This window comes from Passer domesticus, chromosome 1 (genome assembly GCF_036417665.1).
Source record: "Passer domesticus isolate bPasDom1 chromosome 1, bPasDom1.hap1, whole genome shotgun sequence".
NCBI classification, from domain to species: domain Eukaryota; kingdom Metazoa; phylum Chordata; class Aves; order Passeriformes; family Passeridae; genus Passer; species Passer domesticus.
Window position 1 is genome coordinate 130427274 of NC_087474.1, and position 14590 is coordinate 130441863.

Below are 14590 nucleotides of genomic sequence, written 5' to 3' on the forward strand. Positions count from 1 at the left end.
GTCGCCGTTCGCTCGGTCCCTGCGGAGCGCTGGGCTCACCTACCGGGGCAGAGCACGGCGGCCCAGGGACATTTGCCCTTGTCACACAGGCAAGGGCGACCGGCGGGGTACAGCCGCGGGAGCGGGACACTGGCCGCTTTCCCGTCCTGGCGGCCGGGGGCGCTGCCGCGGAGCCGGCCGAGGGCACCAGGGCTGGGACACAAGGCCCGTGGCAGCGCCGCAGCTCCCGCCGGCCGCTCCCGGGCCGTGAGGGGAGCGGCGGGCCCGCCCGCCGGCGGGGCGCGGGCTGCGCAGGCCAGTGGCTGGCGGCGGCGGCAGCAGCAGCTTTCAGTTTTCATTGAGGCCGCTGGTTACTGTTTAACGTCCCCACCCACGTTTCAGTTTGTTTAGTAAATCGATCTGATGCTGGGGCTGAGGCTGCTGCCCTGTCGCCATTGAGCAAAGTTAATTCACTCTCACACATACTCTCTCTCCTCCTCCTTCTCCTCCTTTCCCGCTTCGGCATATGGTGAGGACGTTGTCACCGCACCAAACAAGTCGCGCAGCCCAGCGCCGGGACGTCCGCGGGGATCCGGGGGGTGCGGGGGAGGCAGGAGGCCCGGGGGATGCCGCCGGCCTGAGCTGCGACCGCGCCGTCGGAGGCCGAGGGACGGGGCGGCCCCGCCGGTAAGTTCCCGGGGGCCGGCGGCCGCCCGGTGACACAGCCCCGCGCCGCCCGCCGCGCCCGAGGGGCCGACGTGCGCGGCGGCGCAGCTGGTGGCCGAACGTTCAGCAGCCGGTTTGGGGGGATTTGATGTTACTCTTTATAAATTATTATTAATTTTTTAAGTCTCCTGGTCACGTGTCCCTGTTATCGGCTCCAGGGGCGTTGCGGGGAAAGGCGCCGCACTGGGCGCAGCCCGGGCTCCGGGGCGGGGTGTGTGTGTGTGTGTGTGTGTGTGTGTGTGTCCCCCGGAGTGCGTGTCCGTGTGTCCGTGTCCGTGTGTGCGTGTCCGTGTCCCTGTCCCGGCCGCTCTGCCCCTGCGCCGCGTGCGGCCGCACGGCTGCCTGGCGCTGTGCTGGCATTTGTGGCTCCTCAGCGGCCGAAGTCAGGGCTTTGAACCGCGTTAAGGGACATTTTCTAAAAGGCTTTTTGGTTTTGCCTCCCTTATTGATTTCTCCGCCCCTGCCCTCATGGTCACCTGTGCAACAGATGAATTGTTATTGTAGAGGTGTGCTAGTAGTAGCACTTGGCCAGTGCTGGACGCTTTATTAGAGAATCCCAAAATACTTAGAGGGAAAATAATTCAAAGAGAAAAATTCAAACATGAAACAAGCAGAACAATCCAAGTTTTGCAGGTGAATCTAGCTTTTACAATGCAGGTGCACTGTTTACAGGGTATCTTTGATGAAAACCAGCTTTCAGATGTCACACTTGTGAGTTGAACATCTGTTCCCATACCCTGAAATGGGCAATATAGTCCATTTATAGCATTTTGGAAAGTAGACAGTAGATTACAATGGTATCAGTATTATAAAGCGACTTTATACATTTTTAACATCCTATGCCATAGTAAACTATGTTAAATTGAACCTTCCCTTGTGTAGGCCTTGTAAAGTACTGCACATACTTTGATTTACTGTGATTTTTCATCCATATTACATAGAACGTGGAGTAATTTAACAGAGCATCTCTGTTAATTGATGCTGAATTCATTAAAACTGAGCTAGTGAGTCAGACTTACTATGCTGCACAGCTTTCAAACCCTGAGTCTCTTGTGTGCTAAAAAACTATAAAGTGCTATGTTATTTCCCGTATTCCTTAAGAAGTTCTTACATCTTATATAGGAGGCATATTAAACATTTATATATATGCAGGTGTTTTTCAAATATGATGAACAGTATTTTTGTCATTTCATTGTTTTACTCTTTCTTTTTCACAGTCATATGTTAAGGGGCAAAGGGACAAAATGCTTTGTGGTAGTTCAGTTCACACTTCTCATTATCCTTCAGCTTCTGAAGTATTCCAAGTAAGAAAGAATTTTGAAAGTACTATTTTCATTGTGCAGCATTCTGTGTCCTGTACCCCTCTCTCCTGCTGAAAGACAGCAGGCTGCCTTAGTCTCATTTCATACATGTATTATAAAAGACCCAAACAAGTAGGTGTAAGACAGGATCAGGATGCTGTTACCTTGTTCATGGTGTTACCTTTGATTTTTGCAGCTCACACATTTGGACAATCGGAATGCAAACTTTGTGTTTCCTTAACACAAAGTGAAACTTTATCTGCAACTTCCCTCATATAACAAGAGGAATATATCTTCCAAAAATGTTAGCACTTAGTAGCAGAAATTTAAAACTAGAGCAGTGCAGAGGTCCTGTCTGCATTTCTAAGATGGCTATTTTAAGTACTCCTAGGCAGCACATTGGGAAAAGATTCAGGTGGCATGGAGCTACCACTGCCCTCCCTATGGCCTCCTACCATGGGGCTACCATGAGGAAAATGGGTTCCTTGTGGCTCAGCTATATCCGCCAGTTCCTTGGATGGCCAAGTGGTGTTTACTTCTCATTTGTGCACAGAATTAAATTATCCCTAACACAAGTGTCCTTGTATAAGCACGTCTTTACTGCTCCCTTCCCTCGAGATAATGGCCCAGGTTTAAATCTCCAAATCAAATCCTTTTTGAGTCTGCTGGGTTTCCGAAAACCTACTGTAGTAAAAGAACAGAACTCAGTCCTTAAGCTGGACATGGCTTTGGTTTCAACCTTCATGGCAGACCTTATGTCATGGGCATACGGACTCCATAGTGTAAGAGGTTTTCCGTCTGTTAAGCCTGTGGTGGAAAAGTGGGATCTATTGTGTCATCAGTGTTATCTGCAGACCTGCATCATGTACATCAATTTCCAATAGCTATGAGAAAAAAAACATTACTTTAAACAATTAAAATCTTGATAGGTCCTTAATTAAAAGATACTTCCTGAAAAAAATTCAATTCAAAACTAGCAATATGGCAACCCATATGATGGGAAAACCATCAAATGTTTGTTTGTTTTTGGTTCATTTGGGAATTTAGTCTATTACAGCAAACATTAATTCATGACTGATTTAAAACTGCATTGTTGGTGTAGGGGTGTTCTGAGCTGAGCAGATTGTGCTTTTACATCTGTCAAATAGCAGAGGCAACGTGCTCCGTGTCTTAATTGATAAATGGACTATTTCAATGCAGGGATCTCTCTGGCTCACTTCTCAGTGGTTTCAAAGACACATTTATTGCTTGTGAGCTTCAAAATATTATCTGATTTGTTTGTTTTAGGGTTTTTTATTATTTTTTGATTTAATGAAGTTGTTTAGCTCTTAAGAAGTCCTCCATTTATGTGTTTGAGAATGGGTATTAAGCCTGAAAATCAGTTTGATTTGCCTGTGTTGCGTCAGGTGGACAGGAGGTATGTCATATTGGGTAACTCCAGCACTCTGGTACAGTAGATTTGTAATGTAGAGTGCTTTAGAATATAAGGAAAGGTTTTATTTGGCTGGTAAATAATTATTTGTTGTACATGGTAGTATATTCTGTAATAAAATTAAATTTCTCAGTGAAAGTATTGCTGAAATGTAAAAGAATGTAAGGTTGAGGAAAGGCATGGCTCTTAGGTTTTAATGTATCAATGAATAAAGCATTATATAAATATCATTATGAGAAAATCAGGAAAATGCACTTCTAACAGATTAAGATGTGTGAATGTCTTGCAACAGCTTTGATTGAATCAAATATTTTTCATTTCAAATTTTCAATTTTAAAACAGCACACCTTAAAAATCTGGTCAGAATGGTAATGTCAGGACTGAGATCTATCAAACTGAAAGGCTCCAACAACATTTTCAAACCTTTCTCAATTGTCAATTTAAGTTAATTGAAAATGAAAGGTCTCGCTTTCAGGATTGGGCCATTTAAATAGAAGCCTGCTGCTTTCATTTTGTAGAAGGGCAATCTCCCTCCACATACGTGTTTTTAAAAGGTTCATTCATAATTCTCCCTTCACACTTCTATTGGAAATGACAGAATTCATTATTTTGAGTTCTTGAACTATTTTTCTGCAACTTGGGTGATGAATTGAATGAGATCTAGTTCATAACGTGGCACGGCAACCCACAAGATTTAAAATTCTCAAGGCTCGATTTGTCTCTTTCTGGCATTCAGCTGGCACAGTCGAGGGAAGCTTCCGTGTGCATCTTCTGCCTCTTATAGAGCAGGAGGTTGGATTTTTTTATTTAATACTGATCAAGGGAAAATCTCACACCCTTGCTCAGTAATTCACTAGAGGTATCCAGGCAACGAGGACATACATTACAGTCAGTGGTATACAAGGTGCTGTGAGAATTTTCCTTGCCTCCTATGTTTATCTGGGAATCCAACTGCAATAGACCTGTACAAACAGCACTGTTTCCACTGTCTATTTCTAACATGTAGTTTGTCTGTAGACTTCAGGGGGTTTTATTTATATTTAGCTCTCCGATGGAAAAGGATTTCTTGATGTGTATCTGTTCTTGCCTAAATAAAAGAATTCGGCTTAGGTGGGAGAGGAGGAGAGACACTCCATGAAATGACAAATACAGCTCAGTTTGCAATTGATGGTGCATCTGTGGGGGTGTTGCAATGAGAATCCTCTTTTTCAGGGTAATTTTTGTCTGAGATTGCTAGGCTACACCAACCTGGCTTGGACTTGATGGAGACAGTAGCAGTGTCACTAGTTACTTGCTAACCAAAATAGGCCTTCCTAGCAGAGAGTTACGGCAATCGACTTTCCCTTTTTCTTTGTTACATAAAGATATTTTCACTAACTGCTGACGCATATCAACAGAGCACAGACTGGGGCCAGTTCATGCTGTCAGAGCTGGTCCAGATGGTTGAACATTTCTGAATACAATGACCCAGTTGATCATATATGTTGAGGACTTTTTGCACCTCTGCAACGACAGTTTGTTTGCTTGTTTATTTCTTTCTTTGTAAATTGAAGACTATGATGAGAAAGATGATTCTTATTGATACCACGTTTTTCAGAATCGTACCCCAAAGTGTCTTATGCCCTTCAGGATGATGATATTTATTTCTTTTGCAAGGAAATGCCAGACTGACATTACGTTAGGTGATAAAATTGTCTCAGTAGAGATCTAGACACTACTCAGAGACACTAGACAGAAAAGAGATGGTGACATGGTGACCATGCTGTGATTGCACATTAATACTCAATTCCTGTTCTCTTTCGGTCCCTAACAGGTGTTGGCTTGTGCCTGCTGTTGTAGCTACAAGGATAAAATTATTATTTGGGAAATTGATAGGCTTTTGTACACCAAAATGTTAAATACTTCATCTGCTTACTGCTGCCTACTCCCAATTGCTAGACAACTTGAAAACAGTATTTTCTGATGGACTGTTTGATAGGCATGCGTGGCCCTATTAGGTGGGATAGAGATCCCATACATTGGCTGCATGGGGAGTCTTACATGGTTTCAGTGCAGTTACCCTTTCATTCATATTGCCTCTTTTGTCCTCAGAAAAATGGAAGTAGGTTTTTTCTAACAAAGGAGAAAGCAATACAGAGCTTTTAGTGCTAGTTCTGATTTTGGTGCTAGGCACTATCTACATAATAGTTATGTATTATCCTTATGTAAAATTTCTTGCCTTATGGAAGAACAGTGATATTTCTGACTTTCATCTCCAAATCCATAGCATTTCCAAAAGATTTACATTTTTAAAGAGACTGTAATGTCTTCCAACTCTCTTGTCTCTGGTGATGTTTTAGAGTGTCTTACCCTATATTATTGCTTTTAACTTTTTTTTTCTCTTTTTATCTGAATATCTGAGCTTCAGTAACTATATTAATATTGAACATGCAATTTTAACTAGGATTTTAGGGAGACTTAGGGACAATGCTTTTTAATTTACTTCAGTTTTGAAGTGCTAGAACTTAGGCTGACATGAGTTTAAGGTAAAACTTTACATTTGATCATAGGAATATGAATAACTTTGGCTATGATAGTAAGAGGGAAAGAATGCAGAGAAAGATAGTCAGGTTTTTGATGAGATTTATCTTGTTATAAATTTTTATGCCTAATTTCAGGCTATTCTAGATAAGCTACGGCGATACAAGCTAGTCCTTTAAGGGTTTGGTTTTGACACCCCGTCTTGTATGGAAAAGTAGATCATTATATCAACAACAAAATATTGTCTTCAAAAATAAAAATAAAAATAAAAATAAAGGAAGTTTTCTTTGAAATTTCCCCAAAAGAGCAAAAAGTAGCTTCAGGAGTAGCAGGAAGAAGTTTAAGTTGAAAAAATGAAAAATTCATTAAGCTAGGTGTAATACATTAGGGCTGTGACTGGAATTTGTTTCTTTGTTTATTATGGCTTTTTTAGTTAAAAGTGAGTAAAGACGAAAAGAACATACCTCAAACAAAAGCTACTTTACAGAGTCCGTATGTCCTTAGTTGTCATTTAGCGTTCAGAGTAAAACCGAAGTAGTATGAACCAAAGCCACGGTGCTCCGGACTTTACCATTTGTAGTACATTTAAAAGAGTGGGTGCATTCCATTCTTCAGGGAATACAAGGCTGGTTTGAGCCTTTGGGTTAATTTAAGGCCCATTTTAGCCAGATTTTTCACGTTTCCTTCAGATGCCTTTGTTTGTATGTAAAAGTTGAGAAGAAAGTGTGCCAGTTCCCTGGCTGATGCATTTTGCTTCCATTTTCTGGCTTGACCGAAACAACCAAGGCAGTGTAAGGCATTAGCACTACTTGCTTCTCCAATTCAGCTCTCTCCTGGCCTAAAGGTGATCGCCCCTATAACAAAGGTGCCAGCATTAATACATATGCTTGGCCCCAGTGGAGATGGTTGCTTAAATGGCCAAATACAGGCAGACGTGTGTTGATCAAGTTCATGCTGAACTTGCACAGCTGAGGTCTGCGTGCGTGTGTGCCCGCCTGTGCTGGCACCGCTGAAAAGAAAGGTCAGTCGACAAAATACGTTTCTTTTCTTGCTAAAAAGAGTAGGCTGACTGGTAGGTATATAGTGGAAGGGGCATTTGCCTGCTCAAAAATGTATGGAGGACAACTTATTTCAAGTATTTAAGATGTTGTTGATTGGAGGTAAATAGAAGAATAAGCAACTCCACTAATGGAGGTAATCTTTCTGGTATTAAATCTATAAAGATCTTTTAAATAATGGAGCAAAACTTGGAAACTTTCGATTCATAGGCTTATATTTCAAGGGCAAGGAAATGTTAAGCAGCTTGCATGCTCTGGATGAGAAAGAGATTCAAATGTTAACATAAATTTTACCATGAGTTTTGTTAGTGCAGAATTTAATAGTGAAGTTTTTATCTTATTTTAATAGTAGGTCAAGTAATTTATTTCCCAAGATGAATTTGAAGCTGAAAGAGGGCAGAAAATGAAAGACATTCTCAATGATAATTCCCAAGATTCTGTGTTTCCAGAGAGCATAAAAGACTATTCTGAAATTAAGATACATGTATGAATTGCAGAAACCTTGGCAGGTAGAAAATGAGCGCAGCTTTGAATGGCCTGAAGAAAATATCTATGACACTGCAGGAAATGTATTAACCCTTTATATTCAGTGGTCTTACGCATCTTGTAGCTTTGAATTTGTAGGTTAGAGCTCTTGCTTTCTCTAAAAGGATGAAAAGTAGCGTTGTGACCAGTCCAAGCAAACAAAGTTCTTGTTAAACCTTGGCTGTATAGTGAAGGTCATGAAGGAAAAACTGTCTTGGTACATAAGTATTTTATTAGCTGGACAAAGCAACACAGTTAAATAGTTGTAGGGAAACTGCTGTATAGAACTTAAAACATTAAAATGTAGCATGCTCTTGGAAGTTCCTATGAAAACAGCTTTTTCTGCCTTTTCTGGTAATTTAAGGAGATCAAAGTACTAGATTTATATTTTTCAGTTTAAGAGCTCTGGTCTACCTCAGACAAGTACAACTGAAAGCAGAAACTTCAGGAAACATGGTTTAGAAATCTGGAAAATGGATTGTGTGGTGCATTCTCCTGGATTCATCTGCTCACCACAAGTGCAGCTTGTAATGCTGGAAATTCAAAGATACTCCATTGCTCTTAGCTAGGTAAAGAATTCAACATGTCCTGTAATCCTTGAGGAATCAAAAGATTTTTTTTTTCAGATATGAAGAAAAATCTGTGGTTTGCTAGTGACTCCTAATTTGCAGGACTCGCTTTATTTCAGCTGTTGTGCTTTCCTATTTACAGTTTGGAATTGGTTTGCCAAAGACCACAAACATCATAATCTTTCCTTCTTTCTCTGTGTCCTGATCCTAAAACCACTGATTTACGTTTTCTGGATCCAGTGTTGGCTTTTTGTGGTGACCCTGGCCCTAGAGTCTGTGTAATTATACTGAAGCTGCAAGAGGCGCTTGTGTAGGTACAAGGATATCTTCGTGCTGGGAATGCTGGGATTTACATATAGTGTATATCTTTGCATTTTTAGATACAGCATTTGGGTTTATATATATATTTTCTGTATCTGTGAATCATAGAAGTCTGAAAGGTGCTTGCCTTCTTGCTCTGATAAAAAACATGTAATGCTCTTATTAGTATGTGACATAGTTAGATTCCTGTTGAAAATCAATAACTTTCCCATAAAGCAAGTCTTACATCCTTTCTTAAATTCATTTAGAATCATTTTGTATGCCTCATTAGCCTTGTAATTTAAGAAAGAATAAAAGAAAAAGAAAACAAACCAGCCACCTAATATTAAACAGTGTATGTAATTTAATTTTTCCAACCAGGGGGGATGTTTATGACACTAAATATATCTGCTGGTCTATAAATACCTGTGTTTATAGTGGAACAGAACAGTGATTCTCCAACGGTGCTCTATCAGACACTTAATGATAATACACAATGTGCTGTAGGTAATAGTATGTCACTGCTACCTTTCTTTTTTCTTGCATCTGCTACATTGCTTTCATGGAAAGTAAACATACCAGATGAAATACATTCCTAAATATTCTAGAAAATCACCCACTAGAAAGAGGATGGTCAATGTGAATAAATATCGGAATTATTTTAAAGACAGACCCTATACTTAAGCACTGTTGACATTTAAAGCAGAAGGTGTTAAGTTCCTGAAAGGAAAGACACTTTACAGCACAGAAGAATATTGTTGACTTCTATGTAAAACTCAGAGTGAGTGTGTTTGGAGTACCTTGCGAAGATTATGGGGTGAGAAAGAGTCACTAGCTTTTATGCATATTCCTTGGAGTATTCCCATGGGAATTACACCGAATTAAAGAAATGGGATGGGGCCGATGATGACTTACAGAAAAAAAACCCAAACAAAGATAGGGATTATTAAAATCTCATATATAATGAATGAGTTAAAAAATAAGAAATGCTTTGTTTATTAGTACAGTGACACCTAGTTTACTGAGTGGTAAAATGTGCCGCAACGCCAAAGCAGATGCAGCTGTAGTAGACGTAGTTGTAAGAAAAAAATCCAAAGCATTTAACAGCTGCTTCATTAAGCAAATCTTTGCTTTTATAAAGGAGATGCACTTTATAAATTTATACTTATATTTATTTTCTACATGCAGTTATTATGAGAAATATTGAACTGAGCAAACTCCTTGCATATTTAAACTTATCTTTTAAGAATAGTCTCTAACAAAATAAAGGCAAAAACAATAAATGTTTCTATAGTTTGTATATTTTTTTGTGTATGTTTTGGTTTTTTAAACAGATCCTTAAATGATTATTTAGATTTAAAAATAAAATTTTTAGCATTTTAAATTTTTTGTGTAGTCTAAGTCTTGAACGACACATTTTTCAGTTTGTAGGAACTTTATTTGTAACATTTTGGAATGATATTGCACATGTGAGAACTGCAGACTGTTTCTTGAACAGAACTTTAAGGTTTAGTAGGTATGATAAGAAACATTGTTGGTTGTAATGAAAGAAAGAATCCCACTCATTTTGAATTCCCTGAGCAATTTCTTCATGTCTTTTGATGCCTGTTGATTGCACCTTGATGCCTATTCTGTCTGTATTGTTACCTATGTCAAATTAATTAATTCCCGATTTTCTATGTGTATCACTAATATGTACATCTTTATTTAAGCAAAATGGTTGATTTTTTAACCTCTATGAAGTTAAATCTTGACTTTTCCCACTATATATATTTCTCCCATTTTTAGTACTGCTGTGTGGCTCTATCAGAATTGCCTTGCTGTAACAGAATGAAAATAAGCGTGCAAGTTATTTATAGACATGAGTATTAGTAAGTAACAACAGTGTGTAGAGGTATTTTTTCCCCATACAAGGGTGGATTGCACATGTCTTGTGCATGTATTTGGGAGCTTGTTTGGCTTTTTTTCTCTTTATTTTTCTTTGTCTTTCAAGTAGCCCACAAGCTTTTGCTGAAGATGCAAGGAGAACAGCTGCCAGGGTATTAAATGTGATTTGGTGGTAGACAGTCACAGTATAAAAAAATGTGGCATACCATGTTCTTATTGCATTACTGCAGCTTTCTACAAGTAAATTTTTTGGAGAGAGAGGGGGTTAATCTTGGAGGAAATTTATTCTTATTGTTGTAACTTACTCTTGAGTGAGGAGCAGGAATACCATTCAGTGTGTTAGGGCATATATTAGTCTGTACATCTCTAGGACTGGACAGCTTGGCTTTAAGGCAGAAAGAGACATAGCTGAACTAAAACAGATGAAAGCCAAGATGAGGAATTTAGTGAAGATGCATATAGGGGGATTGTAAAGCTCTGCTCTCCCTCCTCAGGTTTGTAAGGGATAAAATGAAGTGACTTACCTCCAGTAGCTGGAGTTGTTGTGGCTGGGAAGATCACAATTCTGACATCAGTCACAGGAACAAATGGACATGGTTACACTTCCAGTTGGAACTATCTTTGAAAAGGGACAAGGTCTGCAAAAATTTCCATTGCTGGGTCTGGGATTCTGAGTAATCTGTTGTCCACAAAGTTCTTGGAGAAAAAAACCACACTCTGGCTGTGTGCAAAGGAATTCTTATATACAGAGAATGTTTTGGGAATCAGCAAGCAGAGCAGAAAAACTGGATTGATGCTGAAACTATGAAATATGGAATCAGTTGAGAAGGAGTAAAGATAAGGGGTAAACAAAGAGGTGCTTGCTTTAGGCACATCTCAGGCTGCAGTGTGTAAGCCAAGAGGAAACACAGAACTTGAAAATCAGGGGCAAAGAGAAGGAGGTATGTTTGTAGGTGTTAAAGTATCTAAAAATAAGCATCACTGGAGCTGGTGTGGTGGTTAGGATTACAGGTGAGTGATGACCTCAGGTTCAGGGCTGAGGCAGTATTAATGTGATGATCTGCAAGAGAAGATAGAGGGCTCGGAAAAGCCTGGTAGGAATCCACGGGGGAAAGATTCTCTGCTTAGACAAAACCAAATACTGAGACAAGAAAAATGTGCAAAAATAGTAGCAATAGATTTATGTTGCAGAGACAGTGGGAGAGTTGAGGAATTAGAGAGAAATGTGTATTACAAGGCATGTATATGTTTACTTGTTAGAGGCTAATTTTTAATATATTGCAGTTTGTCAAATTCTTTAATGTCTCATTTTACACCAAGTGCACTCTTATGGAATCACTTTGGCTTTATCCTGATAAGAAAAAGGTAAGCCAAAGGCAAGACTTGAACAGTCACCACGAAATGCTGGCAATTTTTCACTGCAGCCTAACTTTTGAAAAGCTCAAGCTGAAGAAGTGAAAAATATTTGATTAATAACATTTACAGTTTGCAGATAAATAAAGAATTCTAAGTACAACTTTTTAACAAAATTAAACTATTTTAATAGTCACAGAGATGCCAGAACATCAGCATCAATATACTACTACTAGTACATCTCCGCTGTCATGTGGCATGTGTGAATTTTTGCATCAGTTCTGCACAGTCTGTTGTGGATCGTTCTGCTGACCAAACTGAAGTTAATTAAGTTGCACCAATTTAAAAATTACTGTGATATAAGGTAAAACTAATTCCATCATTTTCATTTAACATGTTTTCATTGTGTGACAGTAATTTTTAAATTCAGTGATAACTCCCTTTGCGTGTTACTTGATTGAAGCAATTTTATGGGCTTGCCTAGCTTGTACCTTAACAATGGAACAGTATGGATACAGACAATTGCTTGCTCTTGACTGCAGAAAGTATTTAAAGCCACCATTATATGACAAAGTATTTTCTACAGTAGAGAATCTTAATTGATTCTTTGCTCTGTCCTTTTGACTCACCAGTTCACATGCAGTGGCTTAATTCCAGCATGAATAAATACCTGCTAGATAAATGCTTAACTTCTGGTGTTCTCCACATGTGTGTTTGTAAGAAAAGCTTTGTAATTCAGTCCTATGAGTTACAGGTATTACAGTTTACTTGCGGAAGCTACTATACTGCATTGTATACAAAGCTGTTAAAGCCATGTCAAGAGAAGAAAAATAATGCATAGACTTGGAAATTTTACTTTCCAAGCATAATAGCTTTACTTGGAATAGTAAAGCTATTAGTAGGTCATACAAAAAATGTAATACATTTTGAAACAAAGATAAATTTGTTCCTCTCTAAGAATTCTTACAGCTGCAAGATCCTCTGCAGTGCAGTCCTTTGTGCTAAGGTATAGATAACGTAAACATAAAAGTTTTTCATGCCTTCCTGGTCATTCAGACTGTTAAATAGCTGAAAGAAAACTCAGATGAGCAAAAAGGATTTCTAGGTGTTGCTGTTACAGCAAATAATTACTATTTATAGTAATTATAGCTTAGCAGAAGTAATTCCACTAAATGTGCGATAGTCTGTGTCCCCATTTATTTGAACAATAAAACTTCAGCTGTTTGTATTTCATCTGGAAATCACTTAAAATGAAGTGTATTTTAGCCAAATAAGAAATTAACATTGACACTGATGTGCATGGAAGGAGGTCTTGTTTTTATTAACACTTTCTCATTTGGCAACAAAAGAAGTAATAGCACCTGCCCGTAGTTCAGGTTTACTTGATGAAGATGAAGCAAAATAACTTCTCAGACCTTGTGAGAATGGGGCCCATAGGATTGGTTGTGGTCCACTTTCTCATTTGTGGTTTTTTCTTTTTCATTTTGTTTGAGATTGAATTTGAGAGAGAGCTTTGTTCCGGACAGTAGTTTATGGCAGTGGGCTGAAGAGATGAGATTTCACTGAATCATAGAACGAATACACAAAGAGAAAATATGTGAAAATTGAAATGACAAGGTAGAGTAGCTTGGTTGTTGAGGTAGATAAAAATAACTAGGTTCTCAGGGAAATGAGGTGGGGATTTTTTTTTTCCTGAACTAGATTTACTTTGAACAAGAGCAGTTGAGATGGAAAACCTAGACACCATAAAAACTTGATAGAAACAACAACAAAAAAACCCACACTGCTTTTTCTTGTAACTTTGTGTTTTACTATCTGTGTGATCCCAAAGAAAGCAAACTAGAGTCTATCTTCTGTCAATGTAATTCATCTAAAGGACTCATAAATAGATTTGATTAGAGTGGATTTATTTTTCCTGTATTTACTATGCAATGTTGCTGCCAGAGCACCCAGAGATTTTAAGATACACAGAAAAATCTTTGTGTTCTGCTAGTAGTTTCTCGGTTTTGTTTTAAAAGCTTGAATAATAGTATATTTATTTTACTTCCTTTAGAAACACTTGGGCGAGTTGTGACTGATCTAAGACATGGGAAATACACCTTTGTGAATAAAATTATGAAGTCGGCTTGTTGCCATCATGCTGCAGTACTGAAAAAGATGTGCTGGTTGGAATTCAAAAAGCCTGGAGTGCTAACCAGCTACCCTGTCCTCTCTCATGTGGCTATAAGAGAGAAAATTATTTTGCTTTTGATTAATTAGGAGTTAATTTTAGGAAAACTTCCTTTAACTGTTTTAAAAAGGCTCCTAAAGAAAGCAGCCTTCACTAGCCTTGGTGGCACACACGGGAATTTGCTGCACCCTAGGAATGTGGAGCTTTGTAGTGAGAGGAACAAGCCAGGGCTAAGCCCTGAGCAGGACAGCATTTCCAACTTTTTTATGTTCTTGCTTTTAGTACCTAAAAAAAAAAAATTCCATTGCGGTCAAATCTCATTGACTATGAACGTGCAAGGACTGTAACATATTTGTCAGTTTTTGCCAATTTGCTGAGGTTTTCTGCAGAAATGTGGACTCTCATATTTGTTTTTTTGCTTTTCAATTTCTGTTACTTGTACTAGATTTCCATGAAGTATTGCTTGCAGCTACTCTGGATAATTATTTTTCACTCTACCAAAATTATCAGTCTGGCACAAAATAGCCACTTTCTCATCTGAGCACTTTCAGCTACCAATTACTTCACCGGTGAGGAATGCTTGTGTAATGTGACTGCACTGAGCTCTTACTTCTCCTGCATAAGCAAATGGTGACAATTTACACTGTAGTTTCACTCTTCTGTTTTGCTGCTGGATAGTCTTATGCTATTAGTTGCCTTAATTGAGAAGTATTTATAGAGCTATACAAAAATGCATCATGGGACAGTTCAAAATCCAGCAATTTAATTTG

The 14590-nt window shown here is 38.9% G+C and overlaps 1 protein-coding gene across 3 annotated transcripts in view; it reads left to right on the forward strand.

The window, feature by feature from the left end:
- The first annotated feature begins 489 nt into the window (after window positions 1-489).
- Window positions 490-14590, forward strand: part of HNF4G (hepatocyte nuclear factor 4 gamma) — a 62006-nt gene continuing 47905 nt past the window's right edge. The window contains exon 1 of one of the 3 annotated variants that reach the window (XM_064389631.1): window positions 490-508. The gene's annotated coding sequence lies outside the window, so the exon portion shown is untranslated. Of the gene's footprint in view, window positions 509-601; window positions 667-14590 lie in introns of those variants that run through there. The other 2 variants (XM_064389650.1, XM_064389624.1) reach the window with 2 other exon arrangements.